The following is a 20276-nucleotide window of genomic DNA, read 5'->3' on the forward strand; positions in this document are numbered from 1 at the left end:
CCAGGTACAGTTCTGCTGCCCTCGGTTCACACAACAAAGATAGCAACCCTTTATTACTCCTGCCCCAATAACAAGGAGACTGGGGCTCTAACACGCCACAAGTGATCATTTGGGCAAGCAGTCTCATCATGCTGAGCACCTAGGGAGGGTGGGTGTGTCCATGCAAACAAGATCAGCTTCCAAAGCCTTTTTCCACAGCTCACCACTAGATGTCGGGGAGAGTTCATCCAGACTCTGCCTATAATTGTATCATTGTTACCAAAATGTCGGGTTCGCCTAGCTGAGAGCCAATGACAGCCAGACAGGGATAAGGAAAAGTTGCTTTATTTTGCAGAAGAAAGGAGAGTTTTGTTCCTTGGTACAAAGACTCTACTCCATACAAAAACCAAGACTCTTTTATACACACTCACACACAGGCTTTGGTCGTGTTAGCATTTGATTGGTGGTTAGCAAACCCTGCACTTCTGCAATCTGCTCAGCAAAAACCGGCTTAGGACCAGCTTCAACTGCCTCAAGACTGATAAGGGAAGACAGTTCAAAAGTTCAGGCTACTGTGTCCATGAGGTGTCCAATTTCCCCTAATGGTTGCCAGCTATTATAAGGCTACTAGCTGTTAGGGGGTCGCTGCTGACTGTCACATAGTAATGCCTATGCATGATGAGGCTAAGTTAAAGTTGTTGGAATTAAGGATTCATGGGCATTTCCTAACTTCTGAGTGCTTGATTTTGCAACCTTAATATTATTATTTTAATGTAGGGTTTTGTGTGTGTGTGTGCGTGCGTGTGCATGTAATAGTCTGAAAAGAACAGGTGAGGTTTTAAAAGATTTTTGACCAAGAGGAAGGGGGTTTAATAAACATTAAGTATGAGGCAGCTCTAAGAAGAGAAACAAGATACAAAGTAAGAAGCAAGCACTGTAGACACAGAGAACAATCAGCAAATGGGCTTAGGCAGAACACAAGTAGGGAGATGCAGATTGGGAGATAAAAAGGAAGTGATGAAAGATGCTTCAAGAAAAAATGTATTCTTTTACTTACTGTTCCTCAATCCAGTGGATGGAGTGAAAAAATTAAACAAAGTTTATACTTCATAGGTAGAGTAATTTGCATTTTTAAAATAATTTATTTTCTAAGTATTGTTAAATTTCAATGCAGCAATGAGGAAGTTAACAGAAAACTATCCACCCGTAATGGGAAATTATTACACAGAAAAAACACCATTACAATGCAAGAGAATGTATGAGTATACACATATAAACATCTGCACACATAATACGAGTCTAAACAGAATCTAAAATGTAATCCTTATATTTTGTCATAAATCAATTTATATAAAAATACATAACAGAAATAGAAAATATTACATGTGATATAAGATGAAAAGAAATAAAAAGAAAGTTGGATAATTAGCATTATTCCTCCTCACTATGTTTTATTTTACATACACTATAAAGCTATAGAAATTAACATAACTTGAGAATTTTTGTCTTCGACAATACTAAATACTCCCTGTGCAGAACTCTCTCATATTTCTGCTATAGAGTAATTCGTCCAGGAAGTGTAGAGATGCCACACTTCTTGTACATACTTTATGCAGTCTGTTTTCCTGAGAGGTGCTGCATACTAGGACAGAAAAAACAAAGAACCCCAGAACATGGCAAGCACAGGCTAAAGCTAAAGGATGGTAGGAAGTTTTGTCACCTTACCAGTGTACATACTTTCCATATCTAGTAAAGGGTTTATCTTGAAGCCTGTCTTCTTATCTGTAAATACTACATTGTCATGGTATAAACCCCACTCTGAACCTTAGCGTCCAAAAGATGGGGGTACCAGCATGAATTCCTCTAAGCTTAATTACTAGCTTAGAACCTGTAGCGCTGCCACCAACCAGGAATTACTGTGCCTGGTACACTCTGGTCCCCCTAAAACCTTGCCTGGGGACCCTCAAGACCCAGACCCTCTGGATCTTAACACAAGGAAAGAAAACCCTTTCCTCCACCGTTGCCTCTCCCAGGCTTCCCCTCCCTGGTTTACCCTGGAAGATCACTGTGATTCAAACTCCTTGAATCTTTAAACAGAGAAGAAAATCCACCTTCCCCCTTCCTCCTCTCTCCCCCTCCCAGATTCTCCCTGAGAGAGAAAGTAATCCTAACATAGAGAGAAAATTAACCTCTCTCTCCCCCTTCCCTCCTTTCTCCCCACCAATTCCCTGGTGGATCCAGACCCAGTCCCCTGGGGTCTCACCAGAATAAAAAAACAATCAGGTTCTTAAAACAAGAAAAGCTTTTAATTAAAGAAAGAAAAACAGTAAAAATTATCTTTGTAAATTTAAGATGGAATATGTTACAGGGTCTTTCAGCTATAGACACTGGGAATACCCTCCAAGCCTAAGTATACAAGTACAAATTAAAATTCTTTCAGCAAAATACAAATTTGAACTTCTTCCAGCCAAATACACATTTGCAAATAAAGAAAACAAACATAAGCCTAACTCGCCTTCTCACCTAGTACTTACTATTTTGAATCTATAAGAACCTGTATCAGGGAGATTGGAGAGAAACCTGGTTGCACGTTTGGTCACTCTCAGAACCCAGAGAGAACATCCAAAATCTAACAGCACACACAAAAACTTCCCTCCCTCAAGATTTGAAAGTATCCTGTCCCCTGATTGGTCCTCTGGTCAGGTGACAGCCAGGCTTACTGAACTTGTTAACCCTTTACAGGCAAAAGAGATATAAAAGTACTTCTGTTCTGTTTATGACATACATGGTCCCAGAAGTGGAAGGCATGAAGTTCTGGAAGACCCAACGAGAGAGATGACATTGAAATGGTGGCTACAGACCCTGTGCAACTGCAAGTAAATCCCCCACCAGCCCTGAGAACAACAGGAAATGCTGAAGATGCCTCAAAAAGGCTCAAACAGAAATTTAAACTATATATAAAATGAACTAGAGGATAAGCAAAAGATTGCTCTGCTCTTAACAGTGGCTTAGCAGAAGTGCTAAATGTATACAGTATGTGGTGGGGGGGGGGAAGGAAAGCTTTGTAGGAATAATGAAAATATTTGAGGACCACTGTATTCCTAGGGAAAAAAGTTACTTACAAGAGAGAGATGTTCAGGATGAGAATGCAGCAGGAGTTTGTCACAAACTTAAAACTAAAAAGTTGGTCCTGAGAATATGGAACATTAAAAGACTCTCTCAGTAAAGACCAGATTGTCTTGGTATGTAATAATAAAAATGTCTGTAACAGTTATTAAGGGAGATGGATCTGACTCTAGAAAGGGCAATATGTATATGTCATACAACAGAACAAACAGAGACAAAATACAAAGCTAGAAAAAGGCACAGAGCATGTGACTGTGAGTACCATAGCTAAATGAGAAAGGAAAAAGGTCACCAAAATCAAACTGGCCAAGGACGAAAACATGGAAAGCAGGAAACAACTTGATCAGAAAAGCAATGGATGCAGAGGAAGAGCCACACTTAACTCTGCAAAAGTATAGAGCTAGAACACTGCAATGAGGAACTCCTCTACAACAGATGCATAAAAGTTCAGTTACCATGTTCATGAGAAAAATAAAGGATGACCCAAGGAGTCTGATAGTGAGAAAAAGACTGGGAAAGTATAAGGAGACAGAACAAGAAAACAAAGAACAAGACCTCTTCCACAGTTTAAAAAACAAAGACTGAGAATTTGGCAAGATGAGCACCAGCCTGGTAAAGCTACAGCAATCAAAGATGATTCACTTCACTCATAAAATCGGCGATTCCAGGTGAAGGCAAAAATCTAACGAAGGAATTGTAAGCATCTACTCAAGATATCTGACAAACTGGCCAAGACAAGTGAAGTGAGAGCAGACACTTAAGTTGAAAATAATTCACAAACTGGATACTGTTAGTGACAATGAGCCTGAACAGTCTGCTCCAGACAAGGACTTGTAATACAGCAGAGTGGGGAGATTGCTGAAACCTAAGGGTACCTACCTAAGGGTACAACTACACAGCAAAAAACGACCACCCCTCTCCCCCCCAAAAAAAGAAAAAACAAAAGAAACTATGGCAGGAAGTCTCAGAACTTAGGTCAGCTGAGTTCCAGCCTGAGCCTGCATGTCTACACTGCTATTTTTACCCCCATTGTGTGAGCCCCACAAGCCCAAGATACTTGACCTGGCTCACAGCCACAGGTTTTTCTTGCTTGCTTGCTGTGTTGCAGTAGCCTTAGGTAGGCACTCTTAGGGTTCAGCAATCTCCCCACTCTGCTGTATTGCAAGTCTTTGCCTGGAGCAGACTGTTGTGTCATACAGACAGTCGTAGAAGTACCGATTTCTACAATGTCAGAGCCCAACTGCATTCTTCCCCCTTTGTTGGCAAGGTGTATGTGTGTTTGTGGGGGAGCATCAACAAGCATTAATAGAGGGGTTCTCAAACTTTCTGCCTTCTGGACCCCATTTTGAGCCAGTTTCCTGTGACCCCAGACAGCAACAAAGCAACATAGCAACATAGCAAGGAATCTGCACATTAAGTATGTTATTTAATGCTCTCTAATGTGACACATGGGCTTGTGTGCTGTGACACAGATTACCGAAGTCCAGTGGCATAGTAGAAATTGCACATCTAATCTCCAATGTGACATCAGTGGCAGATCAATACAGTGACTTGATGCACATACGTGTGCTGAATCCAGCTACACACAAATACAGGCTTGCAAATGACACCATCAGTGTCAAGGTGCATGCTGAGAGTGAAGATTATTCATTCTTGACAGTGAACCAGGACTCCTGGAGGGAAAGTTAGGCATATGTTCCTTGCAAGAATCATTTGCAGGAAATTTTGATGAGCTATTCAATTTCACCTGCAGGCAAATCCATGATATTAGGCTTTGACGCATTAAGTTGGGGAAAAAGGATGAAAACTGTTCCTCCAGCCAGGTGAGATGCTCAATCATTATCTGTTTAGGAGACTGAATAATTTCATTGTCAGCCAGGACCTTGCAAAGATGCGTAGTTTGTCTTCAATAGATTATTCTTCCAAAACCAATTTTCTTCATGAATCCTATGATTTGATCACTCACCTGAAGGATCTGGGTGTTCTTTCTTTGCAGACCAGTATTCAATTCATTACATTTCCGAAATATGTCTGTGATGTGGGCAAGAAGGGACAATTTCCTTCAGGGATTTTGGCCTTTCATCATTCTTGACCAAAACACTGGTTAAACCACAAGCAACGAAAGCCTCATCATTTGTGCGAGCATGTCTTGGTCTCTTGTTTTTCATTCATAACTACATCACTTGACTCACTGCTGGATGCTTAAGCAGTGTAGAAATGAGTCCATTCTGCCTCTTATCACAAATCAGAAAAAGGAATTCACTGTTAAGCCAATAAGGTCAGGACTTAGCAAGACCCTGTGTGGTGATGCCAGGGACAGGGGCGGCTCTAGGTATTTTGCCGCCCCAAGCACGGCAGGCAGGCTGCCTTCGGTGGCTTGCCTGCGGGAGGTCCCCGGTCCCGCGGATTCGGCGGCAGGCTGCAGGAGGTCCGCCGAAGCCGCGGGACCAGCAGAACTTCCGCAGGCATGCCGACAAAGGCAACCTGCCTGCCGCCCTCGCGGCAACCAGCAGAGCGCCCCCTGTGGCTTGCCACCTCAAGCACATGCTTGGCATGCTGATGCCTGGAGCCGCCCCTGGCCAGAGCAGCACAGAGACAGGGACTTACAATGATTCTTTATCCTTCAGTGCCAACAGGGTATTCAGGGTGGCATAAAAGAAGATATGGGCCCTGCTTTAAGGACCTTACAAGCCACTGAAGATTCTCATCTCAGAAAAGGCTATCACAGGCCCCTACCAATTCAAGCAGAGAGAATGCTCTGTTGATGAGGCTGCTGCCCATAGATAAGGATCTTCTGCATTAAAGTCCCTAAGCTGGATACTTGCACAGCCAGATGGTGTAAATGGCCAAACGGGCATCTGCACAACCACCTCTACAAAGCCAATGTGTCTGGTTCTGTTCCACAAACATTGCACCGGGAGGCCACTGTTTTGATCTACAAAATGGCAGCCTCCACAAAACGTAACCTCACATGCACCGTATGTCTGAGGTCACGCTGTGCAGAGGCTACCATTTTGTAGATCAAAATGGTGACCTTCTGGTGCAGTGTTTGTGGAGCAGGTCTGGACACATTTCAGGACACATGACATCATCTCACGAGCCAAATCTGGCCCGTTGGACTCTTGACCTCATCTGCTAATGATACAACAACCTTGTTTAGGGTTGTAAGTCACAGTTTGGGAACCTATGCATTACTGTAAAGGAGTGGGCAGTCCCCATGCACTCCCTTGCAGCCTTGTGTGGCACTTCAGATGTGCCCCTCCTTAATTTTCCCCAACAGGAGTATAATGGGTTCCCTGTAACTGCCTGGGGCCAGGAGAAGCCAACACACAGTAACAAAATAGCATGTCCTCTTTTAACAAGGTTTCAGGACAGGAGAAACTATAATACACAGTTCATAAGGTACTCACCTCAGGGCCCTGGTTAAAGTACATACCACATAGGCCTTCTCTACACTACAAATGTTTTGTCAGCAAAAGTTATGCTGCTTTAACTAAAGCACTTTAATTAAAACTGCTGTTCCATGTCCACATTAGTTCCTTGTGTCTGCAGAGTGCACTCACACTAAGAGTTCTTGCATCGACACAGATAGAAGTGCACTGTGGTAGCTATCCCACTGTGCAACTGTCTGTAGGGTGCTTTGGGAAGGTTTTGCAGTGCCTGACCAAGCAGGTACAGCATCACATGATGCAGGTTTCTCAATCCCATTATTCCAAGGGCATCCTAGTAGACTGTCAGCCACTTGTTCAACTGAAGTGTTTGGGGGGAGGGAGAGGAGAGTGGTGTGTCTGGGGCAGGGGAGACAGCAGGCTGACCGATCTATCCTGAAGCAGGGAGAGGGAGACACCCCCCCAACATCAGCCCCCGGCTCTGCTCAGCACAGCATCTCCCCCAAAGCAGCCCACTCTGCCTGCCTGTCTATGGTTCTGCAATTCCCTCTGAGTTCTCCCATAGCCTCCTCAGCTGCTGGGAGCGGCATCTTGAGCATCTCGACCATCTCGGTGAGCACTCCCTGCTGAGGATTGTCAAAGCAGGACAGCAGTCCCCGCCACCCCATCCTCCTGCCCCCACTCCCTGCAGCAGCAGTCTGTCTGCCCCTGTGTTCCCAGTGCAGGGCACAGTGCCGTAAAAAGGGTGAGGCAAGTGAGGCATTTGCCTTTGGCGCGCAAAGCTAAGGGTCGCAGAAAACCCCCTGAGTGTCCCTGCCGGAAGGAAAGCTGCGCACGGTTCTCCCGGCTGCTGCTGCCTATGGCAACAGACGCCGGGGCAGCAGGCTGAGACAGCTGGCTGCTGCACATCAGGAAGGGGTGGGGGGAGGAGGCACACACGTGCTTTGCAGCCCCCCCTCCCCTGGCCCGGCACCCACCTGGAGGAGATGCCGAGGGGGCTTACGGTAGGAGACAAGATCATCGGCAGTGGACCCCTCACTCATCTCAGCAGCTGCTGAGGCTTTGGTGAGCGTTTGACCCTGTGATCCCCCCCAGCCCAGCCACCACTCCTGCAAACACTGGGCAAGGGGCAGCCTCATCCCTAGTGAGACGATGGTGAGGGGCAGCAGGGGAGGAAGGAAGCAACATGTGATGGCAATCCCCTCCCCCTCATCACCCACCACCCCATCCCAGAGACCACACCCCCTCTCTCCGGCCCCCAAACTCTGTCCCAGAGCCTGTACCTAGCCCTCCACACTCCTTCCCAGAGCCTGCACTCCTCCACCCATCCTGCACCCCCACCCTGTGCCCCAGCCCAGAGCCTGGACCCAGCACCCAAACTCCATCCCAGAGCCCAACCTCTCAACCGTCCTACACCCCAATCCCCTGCCCCAACCCAAGGCCTGCACCCCAGACGACCTCCCCACACCCAAGCTCTCTCGCAGAGCCTTAGGCAGGTGGAGGACATAGTTTGGGGCGGGGGGAAAGGGGCTCTGAGCATTCTGGGCACCACCAAAATTTCTACAAACCTGCCACCCCTGATACTTGGAGGGGGGTGAGGAGGTGAGCGACGAGTTGGTGGATGGAGGGGGGCATCCATTTTCAGTATTTTAATTTTTGGTACTGCATTGATTGACTGCTGTGTGCATTAATATAGTGACCCCCTGGGTCTTTGAATGAGCCTTTATACTGGGGGGGGGCAGGGAGGAGGCAAGCGGCAAGTTGGTGGCTGGAGGGGGGCAAATCTCCCAGATTCAAAATCTGGGACTGTGTCTGTTGGTCCTTTTTGCTGCTTTTCTCTGGGCTGGGGGTTGTCCCAATGCTGCAAAGAGGGTGTTCCCAAAGGAAGGTGCTTCTAACCCCCTAGGCCCTCAGCATGTCTGCTCTTCTCTAGTCAGCCCACTTGACAGGTTTGATTGTCCTTGGTCTGGCTCCCAGCCCCTCTCCAAGGGTTGCAGCTGTCTGGAGATGCCTGCCTTCCATGCCTTCCTCATTCACATCTCTTCATTCAACAGGGCAATTGATTACAAAGTGAGGGGAAGATCTTATTCTACTTCTAGCAAAAAAAGACATTTTTCTTTTACCTTAATTATACTAACTCAGGGGCCTGCTATAACATATTACCAAGGTTCAATACAAAGTCATATATAAGTTATACAAAAATGCATAATTCAGAGATTTATCTACAATTGCATTGATTGACTGCTGTGTGCAGTAATATAGCGACCCCTGGGTCTTTGAATAAAGTTTTATACTTGGGGGGACAAAGGGGTGAGCGGTGAGTCAGGGACAAGCAGGTGGGCAAGCGGTGGGAGGGCAAAGAGGCAAGCAGTGAGCTAGCAGGGGTTCTAGTATGTTCATAGATTCAAGGACTGGAAGGGACCTCGAGAGGTCATCAAGTCCAGTCCCCTGCCCTCATGGCAGGACCAAATACTGTCTAGATCATCCCTGATAGACATTTATCTAACCTACTCTTAAATATCTCCAGAGATGGAGATTCCACAACCTCCCTAGGCAATTTATTCCAGTGTTTAACCACCCTGACAATTGGGAACTTTTTCCTAAATGTTCAACCTAAACCTCCCTTGTTGCAGTTTAAGCCCATTGCTTCTTGTTCTATCCTTAGAGGCTAAGATGAACAAGTTTTCTCCCTCCTCCTTATGACACCCTTTTAAATACTTGAAAACTGCTATCATGTCCCCTCTCAGTCTTCTCTTTTCCAAACTAAACAAACCCAATTCTTTCAGCCTTCCTTCATAGGTCATGTTCTCAAGACCTTTAATCATTCTTATTGTTCTTCTCTGGACCCTCTCCAATTTCTCCACATCTTTCTTGAAATGTGCTGCCCAGAACTGGACACAATACTCCAGTTGAGGCCTAACCAGCGCAGAGTAGAGTTGAAGAATGACTTCTCGTGTCTTGCTTACAACACACCTGTTAATGCATCCCAGAATCACGTTTGCTTTTTTTACAACAGCATCCACACTGGTGACTCATATTTAGCTTGTGGTCCACTATAACCCCTAGATCGCTTTCTGCCGTACTTCTTCCTAGACAGTCTCTTCCCATTCTGTATGTGTGAAACCGATTTTTCCTTCCTAAGTGGAGCACTTTGCATTTGTCTTTGTTAAATTTCATCCGGTTTACCTCAGACCATTTCTCCAATTTCTCCAGATCATTTTGAATTATGACCCTGTCCTCCAAAGCAGTTGCAAACCCTCCCAGTTTGGTATCGTCTGCAAACTTAATAAGCGTACTTTCTATGCCAATATCTAAGTCATTGATGAAGATATCGAACAGAGCCTGTCCCAAAACAGACCCCTGCGGAACTCCACTTGTTATACCTTTCCAGCAGGATTGGGAACCATTAATAACTACTCTCTGAGTATGGTTATCCAGCCAGTTATGCACCAACCTTATAGTAGCCCCATCTAAATTGTATTTGTCTAGTTTATCGATAAGAATATCATGAGAGACCGTATCAAATGCCTTACTAAAGTCTAGGTATACCACATCCACCGCTTCTCCCTTATCCACAAGGCTCGTTATCCTATCAAAGAATGCTATCAGATTAATTTGACACGATTTGTTCTTTACAAATCCATGCTGGCTATTCCCTATCACCTTACCACCTTCCAAGTGTTTGCAGATGATTTCCTTAATTACTTGCTCCATTATCTTCCCTGGCACAGAAGTTAAACTAACTGGTCTGTAGTTTCCTGGGTTGTTTTTATTTCCCTTTTTATAGATGGGCACTATATTTGCCCTTTTCCAGTCTTCTGGAATCTCTCTCATCTCCCATGATTTTCCAAAGATAATAGCTAGAAGCTCAGATACCTCCTCTATTAACTCCTTGAGTATTCTAGGATGCATTTCATCAGGCACTGGTGACTTGAAAGCACCTAACTTTTCTAAGTGATTTTTAACTTGTTCTTTTATTTTATCTTCTAAACCTACCCCCTTCCCATTAGCATTCACTATGTTAGGCATTCCTTCAGACTTCTCGGTGAAGACTGAAACAAAGAAGTCATTAAGCATCTCTGCCATTTCCAAGTTTCCTGTTACTGTTTTTCTCTCCTCACTGGGAAGTGGGCCTACCTTGTCCTTGGTCTTCCTCTTGCTTCTAATGTATTGATAAAAAGTCTTCTTGCAAACCTTAGTTACATGCACTATGATGCACACCTTATATGGATTAGCTGATTTTGTATGCAGAACTTATGATTAAAATAGACATTTTATTATTGTTATTATTCTTGTTATTTACGTATTTTTCTTTTTCTTTTTTCTACAAAGTAACTACTATGAAATTATATGGATGGGGGAAGGGGGCAATTTTAGAATCTTGCCTTTGGGGCTCAAAAATAGCTAGTTACAGCTCTGGCAGGGCAGAACAGGAGCATTCCACATTAATGATTTCCTCTTTGTTCCCCAAAAAGAGCAGCATGCTCAGCTGTTAGTTACTTCCCTGGAGTTTTGAAAAGAGAGGGGTGCATGCCTGCAGGGCAGCAGAGATTAAAATGGTGAGCAGAGCAGTCATGGCAGTCTGTGGGATATTAATGGAAGCCAGTTTTGTTGCTAAAACAAACAGCAAATAACTGACACTTTGTCACTTTAACTTTGCCGCAAAAAGTTCTACGCCTCTTGTTGAGGTGGTTTTGTTTTGCTGACAAAACAGCAGTTTTGCCACCAAAACTAGCTTTGTAGTGCGTACACCTCCCATTTTGCTTTTGCTGACAAAACTTTGTAGTGTAGACCAGTCCATAGTCTATGAGTTTGGTTAGGCTGGTCTCCTGGAGTCTGAAAGAAACCACTATCCATGGCAGCCTGCCTCACTTTCCCTCTCTCTTGCTCAACTTTCTTTCCTGCTTATATAGCCCAGCCCTAGGGCAGGACCTCCTTGATTGCAGCCTAGGCTGTTCTGGACCTCAGCTTCAGCCTGTCCCTTAAAGAGGAAGTACACTTCTTCACAGTTACCTTCACAGCATTTTTTCAGTCACTTTTTTAACCTTGTCCCTCTGTCACTCACCCATGGCCCTCACCAAACCATTCTTCTGTATTGTTGCATTCATCCTCTTCCTTCCTCTTTCTTTCCCCCCACTAGTTCCTTTTGCTCAATTGCTCCATCCTTGTTACCCTCATCCCTCCTCAGTTCTCACCAGTTATACCTGCTCCTCTTTCCATCTCCATAGTGATTTCCCATCAATTCAAAAACCATGTCCACATCCTCTTCACCTCTAGTGAGATTTTCCCCAATCCTGGCCTTCCCTCCATCACTACCTCCCACATATGTCCCTGCCATCACCACTCCCCCGCTCATACCACCACTCCGAACCTTATTCCCACCCCCCTCACACCCCTCCTTTCTTTCTATTGCTGTCTTTGGAATGTCCACTCCATCTCTAAGAAGACCTCAACCATCCACCTCTTCATATTTCACTTCCTCCAGTACACAGTTGTTACAGATTCTAGATCTGGATCCTTTCATCTGACACTACCTCTGCAGCTATCCTCTTTTACAGAGGCCTCTCCTTCTTTTGCAGTCCCTGCCCTGGTTCAGACCAACGCGCTCTCTCTCTTTCTCTCCTCACAATCTCCCACACTCATCCATGGTAACTTCAGTTTACATGCTGATGGCTCTGTTAGGCCCCTTACCTGCACATTTTCTTGTCCTCATCTCTTCACCTGACCTGCAGTCCTGGTTCAACTCTCCCACTCATCAAAAGAGCCATTCACTTGACTGGGTCTTCACCAACCATTGCTCTCTCTCTGATTCTGAGTTCCCCTTTGTGACCTTAGGCACCCCTGTATTCACCCCCTACCCACTATTGCAATAATATTTGCACAAAATATACCTTGTGAGGTATCATTTGAAAACTAACAGCACACTGCCACAGATATTTCTCAATGATATTATTGACCAATGCTGAATGTGGAATTATGGATACTCATTGATAGTATGCCTTTAAGTCCCCAAGCATGCCAGGGAAGGTCAAATCAACTGTGGCCAAATTCAGTGGTCTAGTCAGAGGTTGCAAGAAGAGGTAATTTGCATTGTAAAAATCACCAGCAGTGGAGAAGGCAACATGGAGGTTACAACAGACAGCACTGCATCCACACCCAGTGGGGAAAAGGTACTTTGTGGATACATTTCAGAAAAATACTTTTCAAAGGTTTATTGAATTAAAAAGAGAGGGGAAGTGAACCCCCTAAGTTATCCTTCACCTGAGGAGACAAGGAAACAGCGCCTTGGACTCTATGGGGACGTAGGCAGAAAGCACATTAGCTATTGCAGAGAAAGGGAAGATTGGTGAGGAAATACCTTGAACAAAGACTATAGTGTGTTAAGTCAGGTCTTAGCTATTAAAAGTATATTTTTATTTTTGTTTATTTGTAACCCTTTCTACCTTTATTCCTTCTACTTGGTAACACTGAAGCCTATATCTTTTGTTTAATAAACTTGTTTTACTTCTATTATAAACCACTTCAATGCCATGTTTGAAGGGAAGGATGTATTTACTACACAGTTACATTAATAAGCTGGAATGTACTGACTCTTTAGAAGAGCAGCAAACTTAATAAGCTACTGTACATGTACAGTGTTAGGGGCAGTGCATTGTAGAGAAACATCTCTGATGAGCCCAGGGGTGGAGTTCACTGTTTGTTACCTACTAGGTAACATTTGGGCTGGGAGAGCCTGGAGGAGATTGCTGTTGAGGAAAACAGACTGGTGTGGCAGGGAGCTGACTCATAATTTAATATCTTCAACAAACGCTCATTCTTGCTGAGCCAGACAGGTAACACAAGGGCTCACAGCTCTGGATATTCTCAGCACTGTGTTATACCCTTCTATGACCATCACCTAATCTCTTTTAGCATCACCCATCAACTGCCCCCACCCCATACCCTGTCACTCAGCCCTCCAATGACTTTCAGTCCATCAACTTTCTATTGAGGTTCCACAGAGTTCTACAGAACCAGTTTCTCCTCTTTTGGTTTTCACACCTCAACTGCTAGAACAGGGCCTCATCCTCCCTGATTGAACTGACCTCGTTATCTCTAGCTTGCTTGCTAGCATATAGACTCATAGACTCATAGGTCAGAAGGGACCAATCTGATCATCTAGTCTGACCTCCTGCACAAGGCAGGCCACAGAACCCCACCCATCCAATTTTATAACAACCCCTATCCCAGGATCGAGTTAATGAAATCTTCAAAATTGGTTTGAAGACCTCAAGCTGCAGAGAAACCACCAGCAAGCGACCCGTGCCCCACGCTGCAGGGGAAGGCGAAAAACCTCCAGGGCCCCTGCCAATCCGCCCTGGAGGAAAATTCCTTCCCGACCCCAAATATGGCGATCAGCTAAACCCTGAGCATGGGGCAAGAGTCACCAGCCAGTACCCAAGAAGGAATTCTCTGCAGTAACTCAGTTCCCATGCCATCCAACATCTCCCTGCAGATCATTGAGCAGACCTATCTGGTGGTAATCCAAGATCAATTGCCCAAATTAACAATCCTATCATAACATCCCCTCCATATACTTATCAAGCTTTGTCTTAAAGCCAGGAAAGTCTTGTGCCCCCACTACTTCCCTCGGAAGGCTGTTCCAGAACTTCACTCCCCTAATGGTTAGAAACCTTCGTCTAATTTCAAGTCTAAACTTCCTAATATCCAGTTTATACCCATTCGTCCTCGTGCCTACATTAGTACTAAACTTAAATAATTCCTCTCCCTCCCTAACGTTAACCCCCCTGATATATTTATATAGAGCAAGCATATCCCCCCGCAGCCTTCTTTTGGCCAGGCTAAACAAGCCAAGCTCTTTGAGTCTCCTTTCATAAGGCAGTTTTTCCATTCCTCGGATCATCCTTGTAGCCCGTCTCTGAACCTGTTCCAGTTTGAATTCATCCTTCTTGAACATGGGACACCAGAACTGCACACAGTATTCCAGATGGGGTCTCACCAACGCCTTGTATAATGGTACTAACACCTCCTTATCCTTGCAGGAAATACCCCGCCTGATGCATCCCAAAATCGCATTTGCTTTTTTAACAGCCGTATCACACTGGCGACTCACAGTCATCCTGCTATCAACCAGCACCCCAAGGTCCTTCTCCTCCTCCGTCGCTTCCAACTGATGCGCCCCCAACGTATATCCAAAATTCTTATTATTAATTCCTAAATGCATAACCTTGCACTTTTCACTATTGTATTTCATCCTATTTCTATTACTCCAGTTTACAAGGTGGTTCAGATCTTCCTGAATAGTATCCCTGTCCTTCTCCGTGTTAGCAATACCCCCCAGCTTCGTGTCATCCGCAAACTTTATTAGCACATTCCCGCTCTTTGTGCCAAGGTCAGTAATAAAAAGGTTAAATAAGATCGGTCCCAAAACCGATCCTTGAGGGACTCCACTAGTGACCTCCTTCCAGCCTGACAATTCACCTTTCAACACGACCCTCTGGAGTCTCCCCTTTAACCAATTCCTTATCCAACTTACAACTTTCATATTCATTCCCATCTTTTCCAATTTGACTAACAGTTCCCCATGCGGAACCGTGTCGAACGCCTTACTGAAATCTAGGTAAATTATATCTACCGCATTTCCTTTATCTAAGTAATCCGTCACCTTCTCAAAGAAGGAGATCAGATTGGTTTGGCACGATCTACCTTTACTAAATCCGTGTTGCAATTTGTCCCAATTACCATTGACCTCTATGTCCTTGACTACTTTCTCCCTTAAAATTTTTTCCAAGACCTTGCATACTACAGATGTCAAGCTAACAGGCCTATAATTACCCGGATCACTTTTATTCCCTTTCTTAAAAATAGGAACTACATTAGCAATCCTCCAATCATACGGCACAACCCCTGAGTTTACCGATTGCTTAAAAATTTTCGCTAACGGGCTCGCAATTTCACGCGCCAGTTCCTTTAATATCCTCGGATGGAGATTGTCCGGGCCCTCCGACTTCGTCCCATCGAACTGTTCAAGTACGGCCTCTACTTCAGTTGCGGTAATATCCACTTCCATATCCACATTCCCATTTATCATCCCTCCATCATCATATATATACCTGCCCCTGGAAATTTCCACTACATGCATCTGAGGAAGTGGGTATTCACCCACAAAAGCTCATGCTCCAAAACGTCTGTTAGTCTATAAGGTGCCACAGGATTCTTTGCTGCTTTTACAGATCCAGACTAACACAGCTACCCCTCTGATACTTGACACTATGCAAGACACTGCATTTAGCCGTATGGAGTGGAAATCCATCAACCTCATGAAGAAACTTGCACAAATACAGACAGATATCATCTTCATTTCCAAATGCAAACGGATGGACATCATACCAAATGGACTAAAGGTAAAAAATCCACTGCTATCTGCATACTACACAGACCACAGTGAGAGATTATGTCACACTCTATCAAAAAAACTGAGGAATCACCTGATCAGCATCCTATACAGCAAACAGGAAAACATCAAAAAAGAGCTCTCCAACCTGGAGACTCTCATTAATAACCAAACTTCTATACAAACAGACTTCACTAAAATAAGACAGGAGATCTACATTACTCACTTCACCTCTCTACAAAGGAAAAAGGACTGTAAGCTGTCTAAACTCCTATCTGCCACATGGGGCCACAACTGTGGTACCCCTAACCCACCCAGCAATATCGTCAATCTATCCAACTACACACTCAGCCCAGAAGAAAAGTCTGTCCTATCTCGGGGACTCTCTTTCTGCCCTGCCACCCCCACCAACATGATACAGTTCTGTGGCGATCTGGAAGCCTACTTTCGCCGTCTCCGACTCAAAGAATACTTCCAGGTCAACACTGAACAGTGCACTGATACACGGGTGCCCTCCCACCAACAGCACAAGAAGAACAACTCCACATGGACTCCTCCTGAGGGTCGAAATGACAGTCTGGACCTATACATTGAATGCTTCCACCGGCGTGCACAGGCAGAAATCGTGGAACAACAACATCGCTTGCCTCACAACCTAAGTCGTGCAGAACTCAATGCCATCCACAGCCTCAGAAACCACTCTGACATTATCATCAAAGAGGCTGATAAAGGAGGTGCCGTTGTCATCATGAACAGGTCTGACTACCAAAAGGAGGCCGCCAGTCAACTCTCCAATACCAAATTCTACAGGCCACTTCCCTCAGATCCCACTGAGGAATACACTAAGAAACTATAGCATCTACTCAGGACACTCCCTACACTAACACCAGAAAAAATCAACATACTCCTAGAGCCCCGACCAGGGTTATTCTATCTACTACCCAAGATCCACAAACCCGGAAATCCTGGACGCCCCATCATCTCGGGCATTGGCACTCTCACTGAAGGACTGTCTGGATATATGGACTCTCTACTCAGACCCTATGCCACCAGCACTCCCAGCTATCTCCGTGACACCATTGATTTCCTGAGGAAACTACAATGCATTGGTCACCTCCCAGAAAACACCATCCTAGCCACCATGGATGTAGAGGCTCTCTACACAAACATCCCACACACAGATGGAATACAAGCTGTCAGGAACACTATCCCTGATGATGCCACAGCACAACTGGCTGCTGAGCTCTGTGCCTTTATACTTACACACAACTATTTCAAATTTGATGACAATATATATCTCCAGATCAGTGGCACTGCTATGGGCACCCACATGGCCCCACAATATGCCAATATCTTTATGGCTGACCTGGAACAACACTTCCTCAGCTCTCGTCCACTCACGCCCCTTCTCTACCTATGCTACATTGATGACATCTTCATCATCTGGACCCATGGGAAGGAGACTCTGGAAAAATTCCACCACGATTTCAACAGCTTCCACCCCACCATCAACCTCAGCCTGGACCAATCTACATGGGAGGTCCACTTTCTAGACACCACGGTGCAAATAAGTGATGGTCACATTAACACCACCCTATATCGAAAACCTACCGACCGCTATGCCTACCTTCATGCCTCCAGCTTCCATCCCGGACACATCACACGATCCATTGTCTACAGCCAAGCACTGAGGTACAACCGCATCTGCTCTAACCCCTCAGACAGAGACCAACACCTACAAAATCTCCACCAAGCATTCTCAAAACTACAATACCTGCATGAGGAAATAAGGAAACAGATCAACAGAGCCAAATGTGTACCCAGAAGCCTCCTACTGCAAGACAAACCCAAGAAAGAAACCAAGAGAACTCCACCGACCATCACATACAGCCCTCAGCTAAAACCCCTCCAACGCATCATCAGGGATCTACAACCCATCCTGGACAACGATCCCACACTTTCACAGGCCTTGCCCACAGACAACCTGCCAACCTGAAACATATTCTCACCAGTAACTGCATACCGCACCATAATAACTCTAGCTCAGGAACCAATCCATGCAACAAACCTTGATGCCAACTCTGCCCACATATCTACACCAGCGACACCATCACAGGACCTAACCAGATCAGCCACACCATCACCGGTTCATTCACCTGCACATCCACCAATGTAATATATGCCATCATATGCCAGCAATGCCCCTCTGCTATGTACATCGGCCAAACTGGACAGTCGCTACGGAAAAGGATAAACTGACACAAATCAGATATTAGGAATGGCAATATACAAAAACCTGTAGGAGAGCACTTCAACCTCCCTGGCCACACTATAGCAGACCTTAAGGTGGCCATCCTGCAGCAAAAAAACTTCAGGACCAGAATTCAAAGAAAAACTGCTGAGCTTCAGTTCATCTGCAAATTTGACACCATCAGCTCAGGATTGAACAAAGACTGTGAATGGCTTGCCAACTACAGAACCAGTTTCTCCTCTCTTGGTTTTCACACCTCAACTGCTAGAACAGGGCCTCATCCTCCCTGATTGAACGGACCTCGTTATCTCTAGCTTGCTTGCTAGCATATATATACCTGCCCCTGGAAATTTCCACTACATGCACCTGAGGAAGTGGGTATTCACCCACGAAAGCTCATGCTCCAAAATGTCTGTTAGTCTATAAGGTGCCACAGGATTCTTTGCTGCTTTTACAGATCCAGACTAACATGGCTACCCCTCTGATACTTACCACAGAGTTCTGACGCTGGTCTCCTTTCCTTCTCCCTCTACACCTTTTCACTAGATATCCCATGCAAATTCAACTACCATCTCTATGCAGATGATTCCCAGATCTACCTTTCTACGGTCTCTCTGGAATCTGCTTGTGGACTTCTAGCCATCAAGTCAAATTCAACATGGATAAAACACAGCTCTTAATTTTCCCCCCAAGCCCTTCCCACTACTTCCTTTCTCGATCACTGATGGACATCACCATGCTGCCTGTCACTCAGGCCCATAACCTGGGCATCCTATTTGACTTGGAGCTCTCCCTAGGGCCTTATATTCAACTTGCCTAGGTCCTGCAGATTTGAAATGTCTAGGTATTTTTTCTGCATAATATCTCTAAGACAGGGCCTTTCCTACATATTCACATAACTAAAGTTGTCATCCAGGATCTCATCATTTCACCTCTCTATTACTGCAATAACCTTTTCTCTGGCCCTAGCAAATTCATCTTGCCCTGCTCATATCCATTCAGAATGCTGCTGTAAAGATCATTTTCCTAGCCAATCATTTGGACCATGGCACCCCACCCACTGCATCCCTCCACTGGCTCCCTATTCTCTATCACATCAAACATAAGCTGCTTGTTGTCACTTTCAAGGTCCTTCATGGTCAATCCCCATGCTACCGATCATCTCTCATTCAGTATTAAGAAGTGGATGCCTGCCTCAGTTGGTCCATGGTCAGCCTCCATCACCCACTTGTTACATTTTCAAACAAGCACCTGTGTGCATTCTCCCATGCTGCCCCTCATGCTTGGGAAGATCTCCCCGTAAACATCTGAAAAGCCATTTCACTGTTCTCCTTCAAATCCCTCCTTTGCCACAATGCCTTAAACTATTTGACAACAGTTAGGCTGCTGGTGTATACAGTCATTTAGCTATCATACTGACCAACATTATCTCGTTTCCTTGTACTCCCCTGTCTTTCTGTAGCCATCTGTTGTCTCAAACTTAGTTTGTAAGCTCTTTGGGGCAGGGACAGTCTTTTCTGTTCTGTGTTTGTACAGCATCTAGTACAATGGGGTCCTGGTCCATGATTAGGGCTCATAAAGGATATGGTAATACAAAAAAGTAAATAATAATAATACCACCTTACACCATGCACAGACATTTATAACTATGCAAAATGAATGCCCAATGCTGATATTCTAATTGGTAGTGCATTTAAACGAGTATACAAAGTATAGGGTGGAGGAGTATCAGGCCCATAAACTTTGGACTTTCCTGGATTAAGGAACTTCTTTCTACATATTATTACAGAAAGGGGTCCACGTACTTACACAGGTCTTGGATCAGCAAAGTGCTTAAGCTCAAGCTTAAGTCCCATTCAGTAAGAATTAAGCATTTGTTTATGTGCTTTTTTGAGCAGGGATGGACTTAAACATGAGCTTAAAGTTAATTGTGTGCTTAAATGATTTTGTGAATTGGAGCCATAGTTTTGATAGCTTTCTGCCCAGCAAAGAGTTAATTTTTCCATGGTACACCAAATCCAGCAAATCTGTTAATCAATAAGTGACATCTCTTTTTTGTGTATGACCAACAATTTATACTGTGAGAATAAGATAATTGCAGCGTTCCTTACAAAAGATCAGAGAACTATTTGGATAG

The sequence above is a fragment of the Gopherus evgoodei genome, chromosome 1 (genome assembly GCF_007399415.2).
Source record: "Gopherus evgoodei ecotype Sinaloan lineage chromosome 1, rGopEvg1_v1.p, whole genome shotgun sequence".
NCBI lineage: Eukaryota > Metazoa > Chordata > Testudines > Testudinidae > Gopherus > Gopherus evgoodei.